Source organism: Pezoporus wallicus, unplaced genomic scaffold (genome assembly GCF_028554395.1).
Source record: "Pezoporus wallicus isolate ANWC-B61680 ecotype Strahan unplaced genomic scaffold, APGP_CSIRO_Pwel_v1 scaffold_11491, whole genome shotgun sequence".
Classification (NCBI taxonomy): Eukaryota; Metazoa; Chordata; class Aves; order Psittaciformes; family Psittacidae; genus Pezoporus; species Pezoporus wallicus.
Genome location: NW_026642649.1, coordinates 4,876,814 through 4,900,945, shown reverse-complemented (window position 1 = coordinate 4,900,945; position 24,132 = coordinate 4,876,814). Strand labels below are relative to the sequence as shown.

Below are 24,132 nucleotides of genomic sequence, written 5' to 3'. Positions count from 1 at the left end.
CAGTCCAACAATGAGCAGCAATCTTTGCTCCTGTCTTGTGCAACCCTAATTGCCTGATCATCAGGAAATGAAACGTTTAACACAGTCCCATGCAAACACTAAACTCATCCTCTCTTCATAGGCTTTGAGGAGTTACAAACAAATCACATCCTTTTAGTTTCAATAACTGTCATCTACCTGCAACTCTACTTTCCTCTGGCAGAGGAACTACGATGCTACTCAAGCTCCACGTGTAACACTGCCTCATGGAAATCACAGTTTTATTTCTAGGCATTTACCAGATTCAGAAAGGAATTATTTTATGTAAACTTCTAACACTGATCTTAACCCTTCCCCTCTCCCTGGCAGAGTGCTCCTGCCATCTTACAAACCACATTTTCCACACTAAGCATCAGAAGCATGAAGTTTCACCCTAAGTTTTTGGGCCATTCCGGATTGATCAGTGAACCACTTCAGTGGGTTCTCCACCTCCCACATCCTGATCAGAAAACTAACCTGGAGCTTTCCTTGTAGGAGTGAAGTCAATATTAGAAAACTAAACTGTTGGGTTTTCAGAACAGACTGCTGGGGGGAGGCTGCTGCCTCTGACCCCATCTTTCTATTTCTTCTCACCTACATTTCTATTTCCAGATGTTTGTTTTAAAAATTAAGTTAGTGCTCTTCAAAATGTGACAGACTGGTTGTACAGAAGGGAAATTTTTCCGTTTAGAGAAGGTTCACCTGCCAAGGCTTATCACCATAGAAGCAGAGAAGACATATCCATGCTGCTGATTAATTGCAATGCAAAATGTCAAGGGTAAAGTATTTCAGCCCACACCATCCCTCCAGGCATCAGTTTGGGTTGCTTTGGTTGGATTTCTCGTTTTGGTTTGTTTTTCTCTCAGGAAATCCTCAGAATTTGGGGCTGTTCAGGCTGGAGAAGAGAAGCTGCGTGGAGACCTCAGAGCAGCTTCCAGTGTCTGAAGGGGGCTACAAGGATGCTGGAGAGGGACTCTTCATCAGGGACTGTAGTGACAGGACAAGGGGTGATGGGTTCAAACTGAAACAGGGCAAGTTGAGGTTAGATCTAAGGCAGAAGTTCTTCCCGTGAGGGTACTGAGGCACTGGCACAGGGTGCCCAGAGAAGCTGTGGCTGCCCCATCCCTGGCAGTGTTCAAGGTCAGGCTGGAGAGGGCTTGGAGCAAGCTGCTCTAGTGTGAGGTGTCCCTGCCCATGGCAGGGGGTTGGAGCTGGATGATCTTAAGGTCCTTTCCAATACAAAGCATTCTATGATTCTATGTTTAGGTTGGTGTTCCCGTATCAGGATCCAGACTTGCACTTCTACCTTAAAACTGCCTAACTAGTTCAGCTATAGCTGTCTGACAGCTTGTGAAGGGTCTTTATCATCACGTGAATACAACACAAGGCTCTTACTAGAAATTAGGTATTGGAACCATTCTCCTGTGATTTTTGAGCCAAGAGGTTCCATTTGAACTACATGATCACTTTCCAAGCTCTGGGGTAACTTCCTGAAGGATCTTATTAATAAGTAGAATACTTGCATAAGACTCATTATACAAACCTAAGTTTGAGCAGCATTTTTCCCTCACACAATCAGAGAAGACAAACTCCCTTTCCTTTTCAATTATTCACCAGTCAATCAAGTCCAGACACAGTAGTATGTCTATAAGATCAACTTGTTCTGTGGGCACAAAATCTCTCATGACCTTTACAAGCCCTTGTCTGGAATGTCTTGTGGATACAGATGTTTCCAGAGTCCATTTCTTCACCTTTGTTCACCAAGAATAAGACAGGATTTTTGCAGAATCAAAGCCTGCTAACTCTAAATGTGTTTATTTGGGCTTCTTTCCTTAAGGACACAGTATTCTAGTGAACAAGCTCATAAACTTTTAAAGAGAGCTGGATGTGGATGGAGCATCCACTGCATCACTGTGTGTCACATTGAAGGTTCTCAGATGAACAGCAGATTTACTGCTCGAAGGCTCTAAGCAGAGCTCTCCAGTCTCCATTACTGCAAACTCAGTTGTGTGCCAAGAATATGCAGTTGTCCCCAAAATAGAAAAAAATAATAAATCTTTAAGCCTTCATGCACTCATATAGGATCCTAAACATTTATTAAAGTACACCTTACACCACCTCTCATCTACCTACAGGAGTTTGAGTAAGCAAAGAGTGCGGCCCAAGACCAATCTCATGCAAAGTCTTAATGTCAGAAGATCTGCAGCTTGTAAGAATGTCTGCTTCTAATTGGCCTTGATGAAATTGGTACCCATATTTCCAATCGCCTATGCTGAGCAAATATCTGCAAAACCTCCTTCATTTATTAGTAAAAGGTGAAGTAAGATCAACTGAGCTATACACTAGCCACCTGCAACATTAAGGTACATCTTTCATGTTTCATGTCATCCGCTGCTAAAGGAAATGAAGATTTCACAAAAAGAGTTTATTCCCTTAAAAAGAAAACCAAATTAACAAAGATGCCCTTATGCAAAACATGGGAAAATGGAATAATGCTCATTTTAATAAATACACTCAGCTAATCCATTTAAACCAAAGTTATATGTTAGTTTCCAGCAGTATCCCACAAGAATAAGCTTGAACATGTTAAGATGTAAATAACAGGTGGGTTTGGGTTTTGCTCACCAGAGGTAGCTTGGCATTCATTCACTGACTTCAATTTCCAGTTATTCACTGCCATTGCACACCAAAGGAAACACTCTATCAAACAGGTCGGATATAAAGCAGTCTAGAAAATCAAAACCACTGACAGTCCATATAGACAGAAAACAAACTGGCCCCTGCAACAAGAGCTAAATAGTGTATAATCTTAAAACTGAAAAAGAGAGTTTCGCTGTGAGGACCTTGCAAGAGTTGGAAGAAAACTTCTAAGAGTCATGGTATCACCTGCACTGAGCTCAGAAATTATCCTGCTGTATCTTTCAGCAGTATTCCCATCTGCTCTACAAATACACATTACCATTAGTTTCTTACGCAACTATGATCATGCCAAGGTTAAGCATGTGTTACACACGGAATGTAGAAGGTGCCCTTGCATATATATACACACATACATAGAGATGTTTACACTCTGGTATATGTTAACTCCTGTACAGATATATTGCTCTTACTTGATGGGAGTGACTTCCAGTAACCAACAGTTAACAAAGTGTCATGTGAATAAGTAGGTAAGTTCAGTCTCTGTTCAGAACTACTCTTTTGTTCTCAGACATCCATCATGTCATAAGTACGGAGTCAAATGGACAACTTACCTTAGCAGTTGAAGCACGGGGCCTATAGGGATGCTGGGGAGGGACTCTTCATTAGGGACTGTAGTGACAGGACAAGGGGTAATGGGTTAAAACTTAGGGGAAGTTTAGATTGGATATAAGGCAGAAGTTCTTTACTGTGAGGGTGGTGAGGCACTGGAATGGGCTGCCCAGGGAGGTTGTGAATGCTCCATCCCTGGCAGTGTTCAAGGCCAGGTTGGATGAGGCTTGGGTGAGATGGTTTAGTGTGAGGTGTCCCTGCCCATGGCAGGGGGGTTGGAACTGGATGATCTTAAGGTCCTTTCCAACCCTAACTATTCTATGATTCATTCAATTTTCAACACTAGGTTCAGCACTGCCTCTTTATTAAAAACACATCCATCCTTCCTTCACCCACAATGTCAACAACCGAGATGCTGCTGAGTGATACTGACGGGGATGAGAAGCGACAAAATGACCTACTAGGTTATATTTCAGCACTAAGAATAACAAAAGACATTTCTATACGTAACAGGATATGATGCTAAATATGTCCCTGGGTAGTGGTGAGAAACAGCTGTTCTGTACTACTAAGTACCTTCATTTGGAGATCTGCTGTCCATCTTCAAAGCTCATTTGGAAAGGAGTTGAACAGTGATTTAAGGAGCTATCACAGATGTCAACATCCAGGCCCTTTCTAATTCTTCCAATGATGATGGGGAGTCACTTTGGCTCTGAAGGATGAGAAGAAATAGATTTGTGGAGGAGTCTACTGAAGTCAGTAGACCTGCAACAGGTAATAGCAATTGAGATACCATTTGTTCCTTTCCACATCCCCACTGAAATTTCTTCCCAGTTTTCAGACTCTTCCTATTTTCTTCTTCTTAAGCATGGATTTTCCCACAGGAAAGCAGGAAGAACTAACATCTCGACTAAAGGCAAACAAGAGACCAGACTAAACAGTCCATGGAAGCAGAGAAAGAAGCACTTCACAAGATGAAAGGAGAGAACAGTTCCTCTCCTTTTCACATTGCCCACACCAGGTTTCCTTTTAATTGAGGTGAGAGGCCAGCTCTATAATTGTAATTGTCTGCTGTGTATGTTTAACGTCTGTCTGTGCCATAACAATCAATACCAGTTAACTTTTTTTGCCTTTTTCCCCTTCATGTGGCAAGTACTGTTTCTTTCCATCTGGTGTCATGGTCTCTATTACCTTTGTTGACACCTCAGTTTGTGAGGGAGTCTCTCCTCAATATTATGTTAATCATTATAGAAGGCAAATACACTGTGCTAATCCCTAAAAGACAGGTAAATTAAACACCACTGTGTACCTGGCTATAGCCCTGAACCTGAAATGACAGAGCTATTTCGCCTGAGTGCCATGGCACTGATACTAACCAGCTGTTCCGTTATTTGAATGTCCAGCAAACAAAACTGGACATTATATCCTGGCACCTGAATGCCTGAGATATGGACAGCTGCACTAAATGGTTGCTGGTAGACCATCTGCAAGACATGTCACTATAAACTGATTTAGAGCTAATGGAAGCTAAAATTCTCTAGAGACATAGAGTAAGTTAGACTCACGAGCCGAGATTTTCCTCCTTAACTACTGCACTTACACCAAAGATTGGCAAGAAAAACCCAACACAGATGTTCCCCAGTTTTGATTAGTGCTTGGCAATTACAGAAGTTCCAAATCTGCCTTTGGTAAAAGGCCATGAGAACTCCAGGTCTTTGCCTAAGTGTTTGCATGTGATCCCAACAGACCTTTCACTCTAACCAGGCCTTCTCCTGGCTAGCTCTCACGAGGAGAAATAAGCTGAAACACTGAAACAACAGACTGAAAGTAGTCTGAATTCTTATTATTAGGTTTTGTGTTTGGAAATTGCAGTTATGTTGTTAAGTGTGTATGGTAGCAGGATATTTCATATTCTGAAGAATATGAGACAAATTGTCCTGGACATTTCTTATCCTCACTGAAATAAACAGTACCTGAATAAAACTATATTTCTGTTGAGCTTGACACTAGTCTAAACTCTGCAGTCTTGTAATCAATATAGTTCTACTGAAGTCAATAATATTTTATTACACCAGAGATACAATTGGCTTTCAGGCTTTTTTCCTCCCCTTTTGGCATCAAAACAAGCTAGCTGATAAATTCAAGCTACATAACAGTAGTCAACCATAAAACATGTATCATTCAAAGATGGCTTAGTGCAGCATCCTCATCATTTTGGGATGGTTATTCTATACACAAAGTCAAGTTGTTTGCCAGACCAGAAGAATCTCTTGGTGTCTGTTGCCAGGGAGGCGCAGGAGAGAGCTGCACCCTGAGCAGAGGAGAGTTAGGAGCCCGAGGTGACACCAAAGCAGACAATAGGAAGCGGCCTCTGTAATGGGTGGGAACCTAGCTGAGAGCTGATTCCCTCTTGTGACTGAGGGACATAAGAGAGTAAGTTTTTATCACAGTGTATTCAGTAGAGTATACATGTGTATGTTCATACCCATTTCCTGATTACATGACTCTCAGCATCGGCTGCAACAGGGCTTCCCAGCCTGAAGAGTGGGCCTGGATGATGATTCACTGGTGACTGGTGATGTATTGCTTAATCTCTGTTCTCTCTATGCAGTAATGATTTGATGCACTGCTAATTTTCCTCTGTACTTTACTAATACATATATATCCGATTTGTTTTACTGTACTTTTTTATTATATATACCCAATCCATGTTAGCGTGTTATATAGCTAGCATGTGATCATTTTAAGTACCCTGCCTGCCAGCAGAACAGCCTTGCCAAACAGAATTGTGTAGTCCCATGGCACCTGAAGTAGAGCAGGAGCTCAATGCTGCTGATGCTAACCTGGTAAAGCAACTGAGCCTGTGGTTGTCAGACAAATCCATAGCAAAAAGGCATGTTGAGGTCAAGCTGGAAACTACAGTTACAGATCAGGGTTCATCAATAAGATACATGGCTGGGCACAGGCATAGGCAGGATATAGCTGAAGCCTTTCCCTTAGCTTGTGCCTGATTGACCTGACAGAGGAAACAAGGGAGCCCTGAACAGCTCTTGCACACCTTTTCCCAGGAGTGTGATTCAAGGTGACACAGCTGTACTTCGGTATTTGTGCTTTTCACAGGATGAAAGTACTGCAGTGTTAAAAAGCCCTCCTCAAGGTAGACCTTGCTGAACAAAACCCAAGAAGTCTGACACAGAATCACAGAGTCATTAGTGTTGGAAGGGCCCTCTGTAGATCACCCAGTCTAACCCCCTGCCAAGGCAGGGCCACTCAGAGCAGGTCACACAGGAACGTGTCAAGGAGGGTTTGAATGCCTACAGAGAGGGAGACTCCACACCCCGCTGTGCAGCCTGTTCAGTGCTCTGACACCCTCAGTGTGAAGAAGTTCTTCCTCATGCTGAGGTGAGACTTGTTGTGTGTTAGTTTATGGCCATTGCTCCTCAACCTGTCGCTGGGCATCAATGTAAAGAGTCTGGCACCATCCTCCTGGCACCCACCTTTGAGATACTGGTCTGCATTCATGAGACCCCCTCTCAGCCTGCTCTTCTCTGGACTAAACAGGCCCAGCTCCTCATAAGAGAGATGCTCCAGAACTCTGATCAGCCCTGTGGTCCTCGAAATATATTTCCAAACAACGGAGTTTGAAGAAGCTTAAGACAAGGCATTTAGGTTCCTAAATATTTATTCGAATCAAAGCTCTGAACCATGACAGGTAAAAGCAATCAAGAACATAAAAGACATTAAAAAACAACAACAAAAACCAAACCAAACCAAGCCCAAACAAACAAACAAACAAAGTCAGTGGGTAAAATATGAAGGCTATATGACACTCTGTAGTTATCTCTGACAGCATAATAGTGTTCCAGGGATATAACAGATACAGCAAGTATTTCTCCAGAACATTAATTCTTGGCTATACTAGCTCAAAGATAAAATGATTTGATATCGATAGCTAGATAAACTTACAGCCTTTTCCTCCCCTGTCACAAACACCACATATCTTCCTTACAGGACCATCCTTAACAGCCTCATCCTTTCAAGTACCACTTTTGGAAAGAGATTGCCATAAAGCTGAAATATAGCCTGTGTTATCCACAACTCCTGCTCCTGATGTTAGTGTTCACGGGAACCAGCCAAAGAGCACAGTAACAGAAGTCCATAAAGATGAGAACATATACTTTTTTCTGTTCTGGCTGCCCTATTAAAACCTTAGCTGTTTGAATTTGTGTGGTTACAGATTGTTTTCCTATGTTAGGTGAATAGGATGACACAGTTCCTTTAACATACTTCTTCATCCTCACACAAAACTAGCTGGACACGTTAGCTCACCTGGTGGCATTCTTCAGGAAGTGTGCCTGCGGAGGAAAGATTTTCCCTAAAATGCCAAGTTCAAAACAGATCTTCAGTAGCTCTTCTCTATAGTGAAATATAGAATCATAGAACAGTTTGGGTTGGAAAGGACCTTAAGATCACCCAGTTCCAACCCCCTGCCATGGGCAGGGACACCTCACACTAAACCATCTCACCCAAGCCTCGTCCAACCTGGCCTTGAACACTGCCAGGGATGGAGCATTCACAACCTCCCTGGGCAACCCATTCCAGTGCCTCACCACCCTAACAGGAAAGAACTTCTTCCTTATATCCAATCTAAACTTCCCCTGTTTAAGTTTGAACCCATTACCCCTTGTCCTATCACTACATTCCCTAATGAAGAGTCCCTCCCCAGCATCCTTACAGGCCCTTGGTGTAACCCTTTATTAAATGCTAAGCTAGAAACACACACTGACAAAACCACAGTGACTCTCCCACATTTGATGTCAATATCCATACGCTGCAACTAAAGTAGGAAAAAGTCTGATGAGAAAGTATCAAAGTATTTACATTCATTACATTCACCACCACCAGAAACTGCAATTTCAAAGTTGCTGGACAGACTTCAGTAAGAGAAACAAAACCAGGAATAGCCAGTTCGGGAATGAGGGAGCTCTGTAGCGGCCTCTTTTACATACCAAGTCATAACCCCTCAGAAATAAAATGTAATGGCACAGGTTGTATCAGCAAATTGTGACTCTAAGAGGAAATGGAATTTACTCATTAATTATCTTGATCATTATCTATGCATTTTTTTATATATATAATAAGAAGCATCTATGAAAGTGAGCACCATTAATAAAGGAAACCTACAAGGAACTTGGAGAGGGACTTTTGACAAGGGCCTGTAGAGACAGGACAAGGGGGAATGGCTTTAACTTGCCAGAGGGGAGGCTGAGATGAGCTCTTAGGCAGAAGTTCTTCCTTGTGAGAGTGCTGAGGCGCTGGCACAGGGTGCCCAGAGAAGCTGTGGCTGCCCCATCCCTGGCAGTGTTCAAGGTCAGGTTGGACACAGGGGCTTGGAGCAACCTGGTCTAGGGGAAGGTGTCCCTGCCCATGGCAGGGGGTTGGATGAGCTTTAGGGTCCCTTCCAACCCAAACCATTCTATGATTAGGCTATGTGAGGTCCATGCACAGTAGATTGCTGCCCCTGCACCCCTAGGAGCACATCACTGCTCAGGCTCCAAGACAGAAATGGTCTAAAGCAGGTGGCCTCACATGCAGTGTGCTAACAGCAGCATTGGCTTTCACTTAGGTCAGGCTTAAAGAAGCACAAGAAACTCCTGAGGTTAAAGATTTATTTCAGGCTGCTTATATGAACTGGCTTCCTTAGGAAGAAACCCGCCGGAGCGTTTCTCCCAAGGTGTTTGCCTCAGGACTGGTCTCTGGAGGCTGCTGCCCAAATTCTGCATTCACACAGAAATGCCCTGTGGATGACTGCTGAGGAGCTCTTTAGCTTCAGTCTAGTGCCAAGCCTGCTGCTGCAACCACCAACTCCCACTGCAGACTCCTGGCCACCCAAAATTGACAATTTCAAAGTATTAAACATAAAATCTCGGTGTTACAAAATTGCTTCAGAGAGAATTGTCATCAACTCAATGGGAGCTATTGAGGGCAGAGAGCCATTCTAGTCACCCTAGAGACTTCTGCAGGAGACTGTGGTCTATAGAGTTAATTCATCACACAGAAAGTAAGGGGGTAATTAAGATGTCTCAAAGAGCAGTGGAGAAAGGGAAGATTTGGGCCTGGCTACAATTCCAGATCTGTGTCCCGACACACCAATGTTATTATCTGTCCTCTCATTACTTAACTCTTACCAAATGCTAAACTTCCCAGCCTTTCTTTGCTGGTAACTTATCATTACTGGCAACTGGCCACAAGGTTATAAATACCCAGTGGCAGCGCTCCATGCTGCTCTCAGAAAAATACTCCTTAAAAAACAATAGTGAAACACTATTAAATGCCTTCCTTTGTGTATTTGTCATGAATTCCAGTGACACTTCATGGTCAGAGGCATTGTTAGATGGCACAGGGACTATCACAGACATCCATAGAAATACTGCCCTAAGACATCTGATGATCATCAATTATTACACCATCTACAATAAGTCATTTTTACTGGAAGACATTAAGAGTTCATCGATCTCTCCCATTCCTGTCTGAATCCAAATAATGATGTCTTCCTTGATTTAGTAAAAAGAACTAACAGTTCTTCTAAATCACTGTGAACCTCAGTAGCTCATCACTGAGATATCTGGGGATTTTGATTTCTAGGTGGAGGTTTCACTTTTCCATTGAGAGAGATTCTTCTATACCCAGTTACGTACTGTACGCAGAGCCTACCTGCAAATGAATTATTGGCAGTCTATTAATTAATTCATTCACAGAATTAAATGAAGAGGCTGATGACGTGAGATCACTAAGCTATCCCAAAAGAGATTTTCATCAATTACTTTACGCATAGCTCTTGGTGAAGCATAGATCTTATCAGGAGAATACCATCTGTGATTTCATAAGCTTCTCCCACAAGAGTGAAGTTCAATTATCTAAAGAGACCATGATCTAAATAGCCAAGAAAGAACATTAAAATCCCTCTTCCCTGACCAATAGACTGGACATGCACAGAGAAGCAATGAAGAATATGAAGAACTTGCTGTCTGCAAGGGAAGAAATTCCTGACGAAGCACTACCTTACTAAAGATTCAGCACTAAATAGCTTTCACTGGAAAAAGAAGGAACAGAGTCAACAAGAGAATATTTCAAGAGTTAAAACCAGTTTGTGAACAGGGCTGTATAGAACTAACTTTTTAAAGTGCAGCTGTAATCAGGGCTGCTCACCTCCTCATGGGCACACAAGGGCATGAAAACAGCAGAGACGGTCCAAGGTGGAAAGTCACATATCCCAGGCATAAGGCCAGAGTGTATCTATATCCTGGGGGCAATGGCAAGAATTTCCCATGGCAAGCTTTTCACATGGGTAAAAAAAGGCATCACCCTGTTATTCAAACAAATCTTTAGACAAAAATTCATTTTTCTCAAAATTACATTCTCTATTTCAATTTAAGAAAAGAAGTTTTGTTTTTTTTTTCATGATCAATCTCAAAAATATTATCCAAGTGGTTATCATACTTAAAAATAAGCTTTTCTGTCGTATAATTGGAAATTTATAAGAAGAAAAAAGGCCAAACCCTTGAATGTCAGTAATTTTTACTACTACTTTTGAGGCCTTTCAAACAGTCCCGTTCTTTAGTGGAATAGGACACAGAAAAAGATGTCAAATACCCCTCTTCTCACCTCACCAACTTTCCGAGTATCTCTCTTTCCAAAATGGGAAAGGACTAGAATCTATGCTAAACAGAAGTACACTGCTACATCAGCTTAACAGCTTGCAGCTAAAATAAAGGCCGGCCATAGACAGCAAATTCAGTTCTCACAGAAGGTCAAGAAGACCTGAGAAAGAGAAGATAGAAATGAACCACCACCAGTAATAATGACCAGTGAATGCCTCAGGTTTGGGTAACCAATACTCATTGCCATGTGCTTCTGGAAAGAAAAATCCCCAGAGGCAATAGGACAGATAACAGAGGCCAGACAACTCTAAGTCACCTCATGCAAAACCATGGTTACCACCAGAACCCAGAGAACAAGGGTCATAAACCCAACTCTAGGATCCATACTACTGTTTCACAGTACCTCCACCCATTGCATTGTATATATTACTGTATATACATGCACATAGATTTACAATTAGTAGGTACAAATCTGGACACAGAAATTGCAGCCCTTCAAAGAAGGACAGGAGGAAAATAAAACTTCCTCCAAACATTTTCTTCAACATGTCATGTTTTACAAATTAGCATTTTGAGAATAAGCCACAAAATGTATCTTGATTTTGAAGGGCTTATTTATCGCTGATGTGGCCTTTCATATGGAAATCACACAGATTTCCTTCCCTTGTACAAACCCCATGTTCAGTTTATATGAAAATCTAGATCTGCACACCGCTAAGAAATCTGCACACCCCAATGCACTTCCAAACTCATTCGGAAGTACAACCTCAACTCTGGTGATTTAACCACTGACACACTGCCCACCTATGCAAACACACCCAGCTGTGGCAAACCTTCATCGCCTGCTCTTCCAGCATCTCCGCATGCTGTTTAGACAGAAGTTCACTCAACGTGGTTGCTATAAACCAGCAGTACAAAGCTGATGGGTTTGGTGTTTTTCCTAAACAACATCTGGGCTTCCCAAACTTTTTGGCTTTCCACATATTGGGAAGATAAAATACTGATCTAACAGTCCTGTTAACTGGAAAGAGCCCAGAATCACCCAAAACATGCACTTCTGTGACAAAAATTAGCAACACATCAGAACAAATGAGCATCAGCCATGCCAAACTCCACAGACTTCACATTTGCTCAGCACCTACCTTTGGACAAGTACCTACTGTAACATCCTCCTCCAGGGCAGCACCAAACAACTGGGAACAAAGGATGTTGCTTCTAAACATTCACATTATTGTTCAGTTGAGAAACACAGTGCATACATCAGAATAATCCCTGGGTTTCATTTCCACATGTGCATGGAAACCACAACACAGTTCTCAAAGGAGTTAGCATGTTCTTCTTTTCCTATGAACATTCCTATCAGAGATTTCTGGCACTTGAATATTTGCAAATGTTTAGAGTCTGGAACTGACATATGAACACATCTGGGAGAAAGATCAGCACAAGGATATTCACATGGGAACAGTTATAAATCTATTTCTGCCAATTAATGTCCTCTCCAAACAGAGTAATAGGAAATGACCAGGGGAACCAGATCCAGGCACAGGAAACAATTTAAGGAGTAGTCAGCTTTGACTTAATTTAGGTGTTGACTTTCTCTTTCCCCAGTAGCATCAGGGAGCAGCAAGTGCCAGGGAAATGGAGCCAGGAGTTAATGGCAATCCCAGTGCATGACATGCTCTTTACCATCTGGGTCTGATGACACCAGGCAGACCATGACTGGTAAAAGGGCCCTTCAGTAGCCCCAGAAAGTGATTAATGAGGAGCAAGCTTCAAGCAGGGGCTCTGGTCCGGAGCAAAAGAAGATAGGGCCAGAGATAAGGCTTCAAGATACATCCAAGGGGTTCATCCAAGAGACAACCTACCTGCAGTACATGGCAAAGGTCCAGCCAGGAGGCAGACAAACCTACAGCATAGCTTGGGAATGGACCAAAGGCCCAAGGCTGAGCTTAAATTAGGCATCAGTGGGTGTGGGTGGAAGCCCTGGGTGAGGTTGCTCAGAGCCAGTAGAGTCTGTTAGTGCTTTGAGGGCCCTAACAAGACCTGGGCAATGTCTTTTTGTTTAAGGACGTTCCTCTGTACCAATCATCCATGCAACAGCAGATGAGCTTCATCTTACTTTAGGGGTCATACTCATTTGCCCAGGAATAGGAATCCAGAAGGAAGATGTAAAGAAAAGAGAAAAAAATGGAGTGAGAAGAGAATTTCCTCAGACTGAGAAGGAAGAACAGGAAAAACTATGCAGAGTTCCTTATACATGAAAGATGAACTTCTCACTTCACACCTCACTCAGCACCAGTGAACTGCCCTTGCCACTGTCTCCAGGAACCTGACTCCAGCCGATGCTGATGTAGCTAGAAATCACATCCAGCCAAGCGAATTGTCCAAGTTTTTCCATAAAGCATCATCCCCACAGCATGGAACTGGCACTTGCCTCAGCACTGTTCAGCGCTTCAGGTCTTACTGTAAAGCTTATGCATACAATTTTCATGTCTGTATTTGTAATTCTGCCCTGTGTAACACTTCGAAGGCACTGCCACACTTAGAAATTAGGGCACTATCCATGTATTTTTGCCAAGGACATCTGAAATTTTACAAGCTACTTATTCTTTCAGAAGTGTCTGACTCTTTCATTTATCCCCTACCTGAAATCACAATCATCCCAAGGTGTGTAATCATTCCTGCAGCAACCAACTGATTTCATAGATTATTCTTTCTGTTGAGGAATAAGCAGGAGATGATGAAACCTGCAGGGAAAAAAAAAAAAAAGCATCCTTGAAAACCTTCCCCCATTCCAGCTAAAAAACAGAACAGCAGGAAAACTATACATGTAACCAGTTCCAAACTCATTCTGACAAACAAGTAGACAGATGATAGTCCTAATTCAGCAAAGTACTGCAGTATCTAGACAATATGATGATCATATAATTACAGAATCACAGAATGGTTTGGGTTGGAAAGGATCTTGAGATCATTCAGTTCCAACCCCCTGCAATGAGCAGGGACACCTCACACTAGACCATGTCACCCAAGACTCTGTCCAGCCTGGCCTTGAACACTGCCAGGGATGGGGCATTCACCATTTCCTTGGGCAACCTGTGTCAGCACCTCACCACCTCAGGGCAACCTGTGACAGTGCCTCAGGGAAGAACTTCTGCCTTAGATCTAACCTGAACTTCCCCTGTTCCAGTTTGAACCCATCACCCCTTGTCCTATTGCTACAGTCCCTGATGAAGAGTCCCTCTCCAGCATCCTTGTAGCCCCCTTCAGACACTGGAAGCTGCTCTGAGGTCTCCACGCAGCTTCTCTTCTCCAGGCTGCAGCCCCAGTGTTCTCAGCCTGTCTCCATATGGGAGGTGCTCCAGCTCCTGAGCATCCTCATGGCCTCCTCTGGACTTGCTCCAACAGCTCCATGTCCTTCTTATGTTGAAGACACCAGAACTGCACACAGTGCTGCAAGTGGGGTTTCACGACAGCAGAGTAGAGGGGCAGGATTACCTCCTTCCACCTGCTGGTTACGCTCCTTTCAATGTATGTCTCTCTGAAGTCAGTACTGAGCTACGCTGTCCCCTCTACTTTTCTGAATTTCCTTGACCAAAAGACTCCTTCCTACATGGCAGATACATCAGGAGAGCTAAGTAGGCTTCATGGGTACCACCAACTAGTGCATGTCACCCACAAGTGCAAAGCTAGCACAACTCCAATGTAGCACTGCCATCCCTCACAGCAGCTCAGGCTAGTCCTAACATCTCCAGAATGCCATTAAATGCATCACCCTATGGGAATAAAATTGGAGCATAACCCCCTCTACATATGGGTATCAGGTAGCGGAGGTTCCTGAGATGCAGTTTCTTCCCACATTACCTCCCTTCTCTTGTCCTCCTGATTCCCAGAGGAAGATATCACATGCTTATTAGATACAATCCTGCTCATTGCACTGACTCAATCAGAAATCATAGGGTGCTACAAAGCACCCTATGAGCAGGTGCTTCAGAGTGGCAGCCTAACACAGCAGCTCTTAATCTTATATGTGCCACAGCCACTCTCACACAAGGTCAATTGCACCTATGATCAATTCACACAAGCAGAACCCTCAGCTGCCACCTTACACAGCCTTGCAAATGCACAGGCTGCACAAAACTATTGGTAATTAGTTTGTCAAGCAAATGGTAGGGAAGAACAACACTGATAATTTATACCATAGATATTCAAATGAAACATCTTCCCTGAGTAATTTGATGTCAGAAAGAAGAACAGCAGCAAAGCAGAACAAAGCTTCCCACCAGCTCTTTCTTGAAGGGACATTACTCTAATGTGTTATGAGACAAATTCAGACACAGTAAAAAACACATGTTTTTTTTCACTGAACTCCTCTGGCCAGATTTTGGCATTAAAAATGGTTCTGAGATTATTCATGCATGTCCTATATACAGAGACTCTGGGATGACCAAGGATGCTAGAGTTCAGCCAGAAAAGACCTGTATGGAAAACACTGTATGTTATCCCAAAAGGGAAGATAAAGATCAACTACTGGAAATATATGTTACATTTTAGTTCTTTGCAAAAAAAAAAGAGCAGGACTGGTCAGCCTACAACCTTCTTATTTTTCTCCTCACTCTACCACCCTTAGTACTGTCAGAGGTATTGGGACCCTCATCATCTGTTACCAGCAGCTCTCTCCACTATAGACCTAGCTGGTTGTAGTTGTTATTGTTACTTTTGTGTGTGTGAAACAGAATTTCACTTCTAAAATTGCTGCTTGGGTGATACTTCAGTGTTTTGCCAGAGTGTCTTGGATAGTGAACTTCAGGCAAATCAAAAGTGGGATTCCCTGGCTATGCAATGGGCTTCATAGTCACTAACCTGGGACACACCATAAGTTAGAGTGACCTAAGCCTTGGAAATGCCTGTGGTCCTGCCATAGTACTGTGTGTGAAATCCCCAGAAGCTTCAATCTCAGCTGGCGCAGCACCTCATCTCTGCTGAAGCAAGTTTGTGAGCCTTGGTGAGAACTGCAGGATTTCTGATCTTGGGTAGAAATCCATCTCAAAACCTGGTGTTCCAGGGTGCCACCCTGCAAAAGGAGTTCCTCAAGACTTCCACCAGTATCTGTCAGACGTCTGGGCTAGCTGACTTAAAGGAACTAACATTTCTCAGACCAGAATCCCACAGTGTTGCTTGGTTTCCATTGCCTTCAAAGCTCTCACCTTAGCAGTCAAGCAGGAGGTGAGAAGAAGGAATTTTTCCTTATGGCAGAAGTTGGGTAAAGCATTTCAAACCTCGCTGCCAATAGATTATTTTATAATATAAAGGATGAGAAGCATATCTTTAGATATGTCCACAGCGGATGACTGGGCAAACTGCACCTCTGTACAAAAAGAAGAAAAGAAGAGTTAATTCTGAGCAAAAAGAAGAGTTAATTGATGGTAGAGAAGAGCTGCTTCATTTTCTGTGAGTATTTATCGATAGTTAGGATACTACATTCAAATGAAATAGGCCTTCTCAGCATCAAGATGATCCATTTTCCTGGCTTGTGTGTTTTAGGATGATTCAGTGTGGTAAACCAGTGTATTCCCAAATGAGCACTGGCTGAGCAAGCAGTACCTAAAAAGCTCAGCTGTCAATGCCACTTTTCTCCTTTTTCCTCCATCAGGCCTCTTCTTCCTTTCTTTTTGGTGAGAATTAGGAGTGGAAGCTTGCTACTGGCTTGCTACTACTCAGTGAGCTCTTTGGGTCTTGCCATTGATAACTGTATTTCTGTGGAGATAACAAAATCCAGAAAAGGAAAAGACGAGAACCTTTCAAACGCTCCAAATAAAGCTGCTTGCAGAAATGGGCGTTTTTTATTCAACTCATACTAGTAGAGCGCGAGACAGAGATACCAGCACATGTTGGCACCGACATTTCTGGTGAAGAGTAAAACTGGACAAGACACAGGATCAGTTATTCCAACACTCCCTACAAAACCCCTAGTCTGTGTATCTGTTAAGAAACCCTGAAGAGAAGCAGGCCCTTTGGGGAATATATTAGAGAAAAGAAGGACAATTTGGAAACAGTCTGGCCACTGTTAAAACTTCTCTCTCTTTCTTTTCTATTAGGTTCTAACCAATACTAGGAGTTTTCATGTAGATATTATTTCATTCTATTTCATGTAAATACGGATTTTCAAATAATCAATACTAATTCTGTATCCTCTTTTGACTTCTTGGAGACACTTTTTTTGGCACCAGTGTTTCCCACAGGTCTTCTGTGCTCAGTAACAATAAACTCTCATCGCCATTAACACTTCTGGTGCTGACTTTCCTTAAGCTCTTCCTCTCTTACACAAGCCCAGTCTTTCCCCGTGTCCATTTTTGCTTCATTATACCTTGATTTTGTATGCCATAATTCACCCACAAACAGCAATAATTATTTTCACAACGTCATCCCTTCTAACAGAAAACTGAGATAGAAACCCTATTCTTGTCACACTTTCCCCATAGAATATTTATTGACAGTGGGTCACCTTTTTCTGCCAAAGGATAAATAAAATACTAACTATGGGCCCAGAAAGCAAGGCAAGGTCAGCTCCAGGCTGCTCTTCAGCATTTGTGCAGATTTATAACAGATGAATGTGAATTCCTGACTTAGTTTCCTATTTACTACTTTAGCGGTATCTTCTAACAATTCCAGAGGAACTGCTCAGTAGGGTAAAATTAACACTGTAACAGTGTTTAACTGGAACAAACTAATCCAGTTACCTAGTGTGACAGTCTAGAATCATAGAACCACAGAATGGTTGGGGTTGGAAAGGACCTTAAGATCATCCAGTTCCAACCCCTTGCCATGGGCAGGGACACCTCACACTAGATCATGTTGCCCAAGGCTCTGTCCAACCTGGCCTTGAACACTGCCAGGGATGGAGCATTCACTCAATGTAACCAATCTAAAAAGCACAGGATGGGTAAGAGGTAATCATGAGAAACCCAGTATTACCCTGTAACCATAAAACAGTAGACATACCTCCTTATTAAAATATTATTAAACTTTTGGCCTCTGTCTGGTGCAGGATCAGTCATCACAGGACTGAACACAAGTCATATTCCCAGCAAGTGAAAGCATGGGTATCTTTAAAAGGGAAAAAAAGTAGTAGAAAAAGTAGACTGGCTTCTACACCACAGCCTTTGTGATTGGAGAGGGGACTCGGAGGCAACAAAGCTGGCTTTGAAATCTCACCTTTTTCATTCATTTCCTGCCAATCCATGAACAAGTCACCTCCCCTCTCGCCTTGATTTCCGCATGAGTAAGCTGGAACTGATGTATGTGTAACAGGAATCTGACAATCCTGATGTGATTACCAGTTGTAAAGCTTTTCAAAAGCTCATATAGGAATGTTACAGAGGTGCTGCAGTTATACCCCTTCCCAGGTTTCTACTCACAGGGGTGTGAGGGGGAGGACCAAGCTGTTATTTGTTTAATGAAAACTGTATTTACTCACAACTTGGAATAATTATGTCCTTTCTCAAGAGAGAAAGCTTCAGTTAGTAGCTGCTGGGAAGCTTGAAAATAGTATCAGTGGCCATAAAACCCCCCACTACATATCCATTGTACTATCACCCAATTAGAAATGCAGTACAGGGACTGCCAAATTACCAGTTGGCTAATACTTCAAAATCAAGGACAAACAGCACATCACAATTCAATAAGGAAGGAGACCATGTCTACAGCACAATAATCATACCCTGACCTTCATATAGTAACTGTTTGATGGTTTTCAGCTGTAAAAATATGCTAATAGGATCAACAAACAAAGAGAAAAAAGACTTTGAAACAATGATGAATACAGATAAAATAGCTCAGTGAAGCTGAAATATTTCCACATGACAGCCAAACATGAGCTAGGAAATACTGCAATGCCTTTTCTGAATACAAAGATATATGCAAGCACTCAGCAACAGACCTTAAATGTCCTTATACAGGGGGAGAGACTGAGTATCAGTTAGATGCAAGGATTATGAGGCTGAAGCAGACAAATCTGTACTAACTCATTTATAGGCACTGAATACTTCTTTTTTCTTGACACTCTGGCCAAAAGTGTTGACTGTCCTGCTATACCTTTAAAAAAGGCTGGTCTGTGATGGAGTCTTTTCTGGTTGTCATACTTATTTGTCTGGATATTTTCATTTCACACCTTTTGCTAAAATCTGCAAAAAAAACCCAGGATCTGTCATTATTCTGTCTGAGTTTTCCCGAGTTCCTGCCTGGAGATTAACAATAAAAGCTCCCTCAGCGTTCTCTGGATTCTCCTTAAACATTGCCTGGAAATAACAAAATGCTATGTGTCCATTCTCTCTGCCCTCAAGTTATCAACCAATACTGGCGACCAGATATATCCACACAGATAACATGATATGAGAGTTTATATTTCAAGGCAAATAAGAAAGAACAAAGAAAGAAAGAGAAAGCAAAAGAGCAAAGGCACAATGGCTGTTGTGGCTCTGTGCAGATGCTGCAAATGTGTTAGTTTCATCTCATGTGAAAACCTGGCCTGTTGAGCCAATCAGCTGGGAAACTGAAGGCAGGAACCAGAAGTGTCATTGAGGTAGACTGTAAAACACAGAGGATGCCCAGAGGAGTAGAATGGAACAAGGGAAGATGTACTCTTAACATTTTTCTTTTTCACCAGAAAATCAGAGACTGGAGAGGCAATACCATTGAGTTGTACTAAAGTAACCTCCTGATCCTCCCATTCTCCTTAGACCACGCTAGCTTGTGGAGTTACTGCACAGGCAGCTACATCTTTCAGAGTATGTAATTGAAAGTTAGCAACACAAAGCTGTGGAGGTAGATCATCTTGTATTAAGTGAACTTCTAGAGAAGGATGGTGCATGGAACAATGACTTGGATGCTTAGTGTAGTGTTAGTTTAGCTACACAAACATAGGTTTGTTACCTCAAGCCACAAATCAGAGATGATGTGAAAAGTACATAAGTCTTGGAGTGGATAAAAAGCCCATGTAAGTCTCTAGCAGACAACTACTGATGTTATTTAGTCCACCTTCTGGGAACTGCACTTTTTAAGAGAACATAGGTCTCTTCTGAAAAGCTACCAGAGGTCTAGCTGGTGCTTTGGGATGTGCATTGTACTGACACAAAATAGGCTACAAGAAGCTGAAAATTACTATAGAGCTGCTGTGAACAAGATCAGATGATCAGAGGGGTCCTAACTGACACAGGGAAAAGGGGTCACGTACCTTGTGGAATCAGAAAGGCTTCAACTGTGAGGACTTCAGAAAGGGGCAATACTTCGGAGATATTTGTTCCTTCTCATTCTTGCTTGGGTCAAGTAGCTTGGGAGAGTTGAGTAGCTGGCCATGTGGAAGGCTGCTCCTATCGCAGAACAGCACGTAACAGCAATTTCTATGGTGATAGAACCTGTCACAGGCACACTGCTGTGGTCAGGAAGGAGACTATCCTTGAGAAGAAAAGAAATAAGTTAGTGAAGAAACACTTGTTCAATTATAGGAGCAAAATAATGCAGTTTTACAACTATTACTGGCATTTTTCAACCTGGTATGCAGCACAAGATCAATAGAAGCCATTGTGGGAATTGTCTTCTGTCCAACTACTGCACTAGCTACTAGAAAATATACTTCTTCATTGTCTTCTCCCTCATTATTTGTCTCACACCAGTCATTTCTGTTTCCTTCAATGTAACACAATCATGCTGCAGCTCCAAGAATGAAACTGTTCCATCAGATCATCACTGTTATGTCTCCTGCTGCAAGTATGCACTTCTGCCATCCTTTTCAAGTTGAAGCTAGACATGCTATTTAATGCTGGTGAGCTCAAAGGAAGGATGCCTCTTAGGGAAACACCCTCACAATTCATAAGCAGCACAAAACTGAAAGCCCCAGGTACGCCTATTTAAAAATGATGAAAAGAAGAAGACTGCTTAGATCAAATATTAGCGACCTCTATAATTTAGCCAAATTATGTAAATCACTGAGGGCCATTTGTAATAATTTATAATCTAGTATAGAATATTTCATATAATTGGAACACTGACAGAAAATCTACGTTTGCTTTTCTTCTCATGATTTAAATGTTCACCCTAAGAAATCATTTTAAAAACATGAACAGTTTGTCAACTGTGCAATGTTCTTCTTGTAACATGGTAAAGAGGTGACAAATACATGTAATTTAATGCTGTAGAGCATAAAAGACTGAAAGGGGAAAGTCAGATAAACCAGATTAGGTCTTTTTGTTAACAGGTTGCTTTTGCTTGTTCTTTAGGGGAGGAATACACCTATTTTCGTATTTATATGTGCTCAGTGAAGATATTCTAGGCCTAAATGTACCTCTAAGGCACTACAGCAGCAAATGCATTATTTTCAGAAGTTGGAAATTAACTCACTTGTGATTCTTACAAAGAACAAGGTGGATATGAACTTTCATTACTGCAAGGTAATCGCCAGAATGAGGGTATCATGTTTGATATTCCACAGCCTCACTTCCACTGAAGTTCAAGAAGAGCACACATCTGACCTGGCTCTGTTTTCCCAGCAAAAGAACTTTAAAGACAGACTTGTGTTCCATGAGTGACAAACCCTGAGGGAAGAAAAATTTGTTACAGATCAGAGATGTCAGAATCTGAAGCAAGCAAACATCAGATGTTTCTATACAACACAGCAAAACAACTTACCCTTTCTTGCAAAGACTTCTGGAGACCAGTAGCTGAGTGCGTGTGTCTGGCCATGCACAAGCATGCATGTATAGACACTGCAGCCGAGTCACAGGTGTGATTAGAAGCAACAAATGCACTGTTTGCCCACAGCAAATATTTTTGTTCCTCTATTCCATCCTATAGTAGCTTTCAAAAGAAAGACCTTTGTTTTTTGAGGCAAGCTTGCTGGCATGAACAACAGACTAGCCAAAACCAGTATAGATGTGCCTCGGAAAAGAAACACCTTTACTACCCGTTGTAAGCAGAGAACGCTGACCAGGCTTGTTTTGCTGGATGCATCTAACATTGCTTTAAAAGTAGAGAAAAAAAAAATCAGTAGCAGAGATCAGACGAACTGTAAAAGGGAACATTTGCTTTATGAGTTTCCCTCTCATCTGACTTTTGTTAATGACTCCTTGACTAATGTAAAGAGGAGCACATCAAACACTGCACAAACTACCTCTACGCAGCAATTTTATAGCACATAAACCTCCCATGTTCAGTTTGGCAGTCCCACCTTACTCTGCAGCTGACTGCACAGACAAACGGATGGTTTATAGGTACCAATACGTCAAGGGCTCTGATTTTTTACCATTTAACCAGAGTTTTCCCTATGAAAATGGAGTTACGGGAACCTGGTTCTTTGTTGACCAGCTGTTATGAAACCTATTTTATTTAGCCAGTCTATCCATAAGCACTCTCAGCCATTCACCTGGCCAGGGTGTTACGGAGACCAAGTGTTTGAAAGGACCTTTCCTTTCCTTAAATCCTTGGCTATTACAATAACCGTTTTATTAACTGCCTTCCTCCCTGGAGTAGGAGATGTTACAGTTTCCCCACAACTTCACAGTTGGGCATGTCACAGTTTCCAAGGTACTCTCACACTGTTGAAGTGACTGGCATTTCTTCATGCAGCAGGACTGTGTTCACATGAAGGTCCTCAGAATCAGAGAGCTTCCTTTTTCTTTTAAGGAATCAATACATTCATTAGTAAAAGGGTCCCAGGCCAAAACTCCATCCTTCAATCAGCAGCAGTGAACACAAATTGTTAACTATGTGAAGAAACAAACCAGCATCTCTGGCCTAAGGGTGTGTTGAGTTAACTGGAGTAATCTTTATTGAGATATCATGTTCCTGAGCTCTCACTGTCAGGTGGCAAAGATCAATCATCCCTGGAGACATTCAAAGCCAGGCTGGATGTGGCTCTGGACAACCTGATCTAAAGATGTCCCTGCCCACTGCAGGCGGTTGGACTGGATGAGCTTCGAAGGTCCCTTCCAACCCAAACCATTCTGTGACTCTATAAGCAAACCTAAAAAGCATGCCTTCCGCTGCACATTCAGTCTGCTTCTTCCCACAGCAAAGTGTGTGATCCGAAGCGAGGAGCTGCTGTCCCTTCCCTCTGAAACAATCCTAGAGCTCCCAAGTCTTTGATATATGCCTCATGTGGCTCTTTGCCACAGGAAAATCTCAGTCTGTGGCTCATAGACACTGAAAGTTTGGCCATCTCCACTCTTACAGAACACTAGCCTCTAAGTGTTGCTTTCCAGGCAGTAGTAGTGGAAAGAAGCCAAAGGTTGAATTGCTTCTCCGCCTGAAGTCTGTGCAGTTGAGATCTGAAGGGTTTTCCCCTTTTCTGATAAGGCAAGGATAAGGATCTATAGGCAGGCAGCAGATTCGGTTATCCGTAAGTGGTAAAAGGCATTGCAGATATGAATTTCACTCCTACACACTAGTGTCTGTCCTTGAAATAGGTGTCACTAGAAGAGGTAGAGAAATGCTTATGCATAAAAGTAGTAGATACAAAGAACACTTTCAGGACCTTGTATCCACACATCTGTGAATTCACACATAACTCCTGACCTGGGAAGAGAGTTAGGTCAGCTTTCATTGAGATGAGGCTTGTTTTGTGCTGTTTGTTTGGGTTTTGTTTAAATACAGTTGAAGCATTCAACCTTCCTAATAAGAAATAATCCTTATTAATCCTTTTTATCCTTAAGATCCCCATACTAACTCAAGTTTTAATTTGCTGAATAAGTATCATAGGGACTTTAAAACTGTTTCATTCCAACAGGTTCAATGACTGTTGTAACAGCAATGTCTTACATCTAGTACCAATATGAGCAGAAGCAGAATTTATTCTCCCAATAGAAAGGTCTTGGCAGTGAAGAAAAGCAACTTAAAATTCAGCATTGCCTGGTAATAGTCAGCCATGCAAAATAAAATGGTCTAAAACCCAAAAAGATACAAAATTCAAGTAAGAGCCTCTAATCATACAATAACAAGTCATGGAGACACCTTTCTTTCTGGTCTGAACTGGGGATCAACTTATGCTCTGGACATTTAAAGGAGAACATGCTTCCTGAGCAGTACTGTAGAAATCCTATCCAGAAAAGTTTCCACTTTGAGCTTAAAAGGAAACAAAAAGGTGTTATTTCTAAGAACATTTAATATTGGGTCTAAAGTGCAAGGAATTGGGGCAAAGAACTAGAAAACGGAG

General features: G+C 42.1%; 1 long non-coding RNA gene across 1 annotated transcript; it reads right to left on the bottom strand.

The window, feature by feature from the left end:
• Nucleotides 1-3,627: 3,627 nt before the first annotated feature.
• On the bottom strand, nucleotides 3,628-16,253 carry LOC130611032 (uncharacterized). The gene is made up of 3 exons (XR_008975140.1): nucleotides 16,136-16,253; nucleotides 13,574-13,675; nucleotides 3,628-3,979 (listed from the first exon to the last, which is right to left on the bottom strand). It is a non-coding gene; the product is annotated as an uncharacterized LOC130611032 (long non-coding RNA).
• Between the last annotated feature and the right edge of the window lie 7,879 nt (nucleotides 16,254-24,132).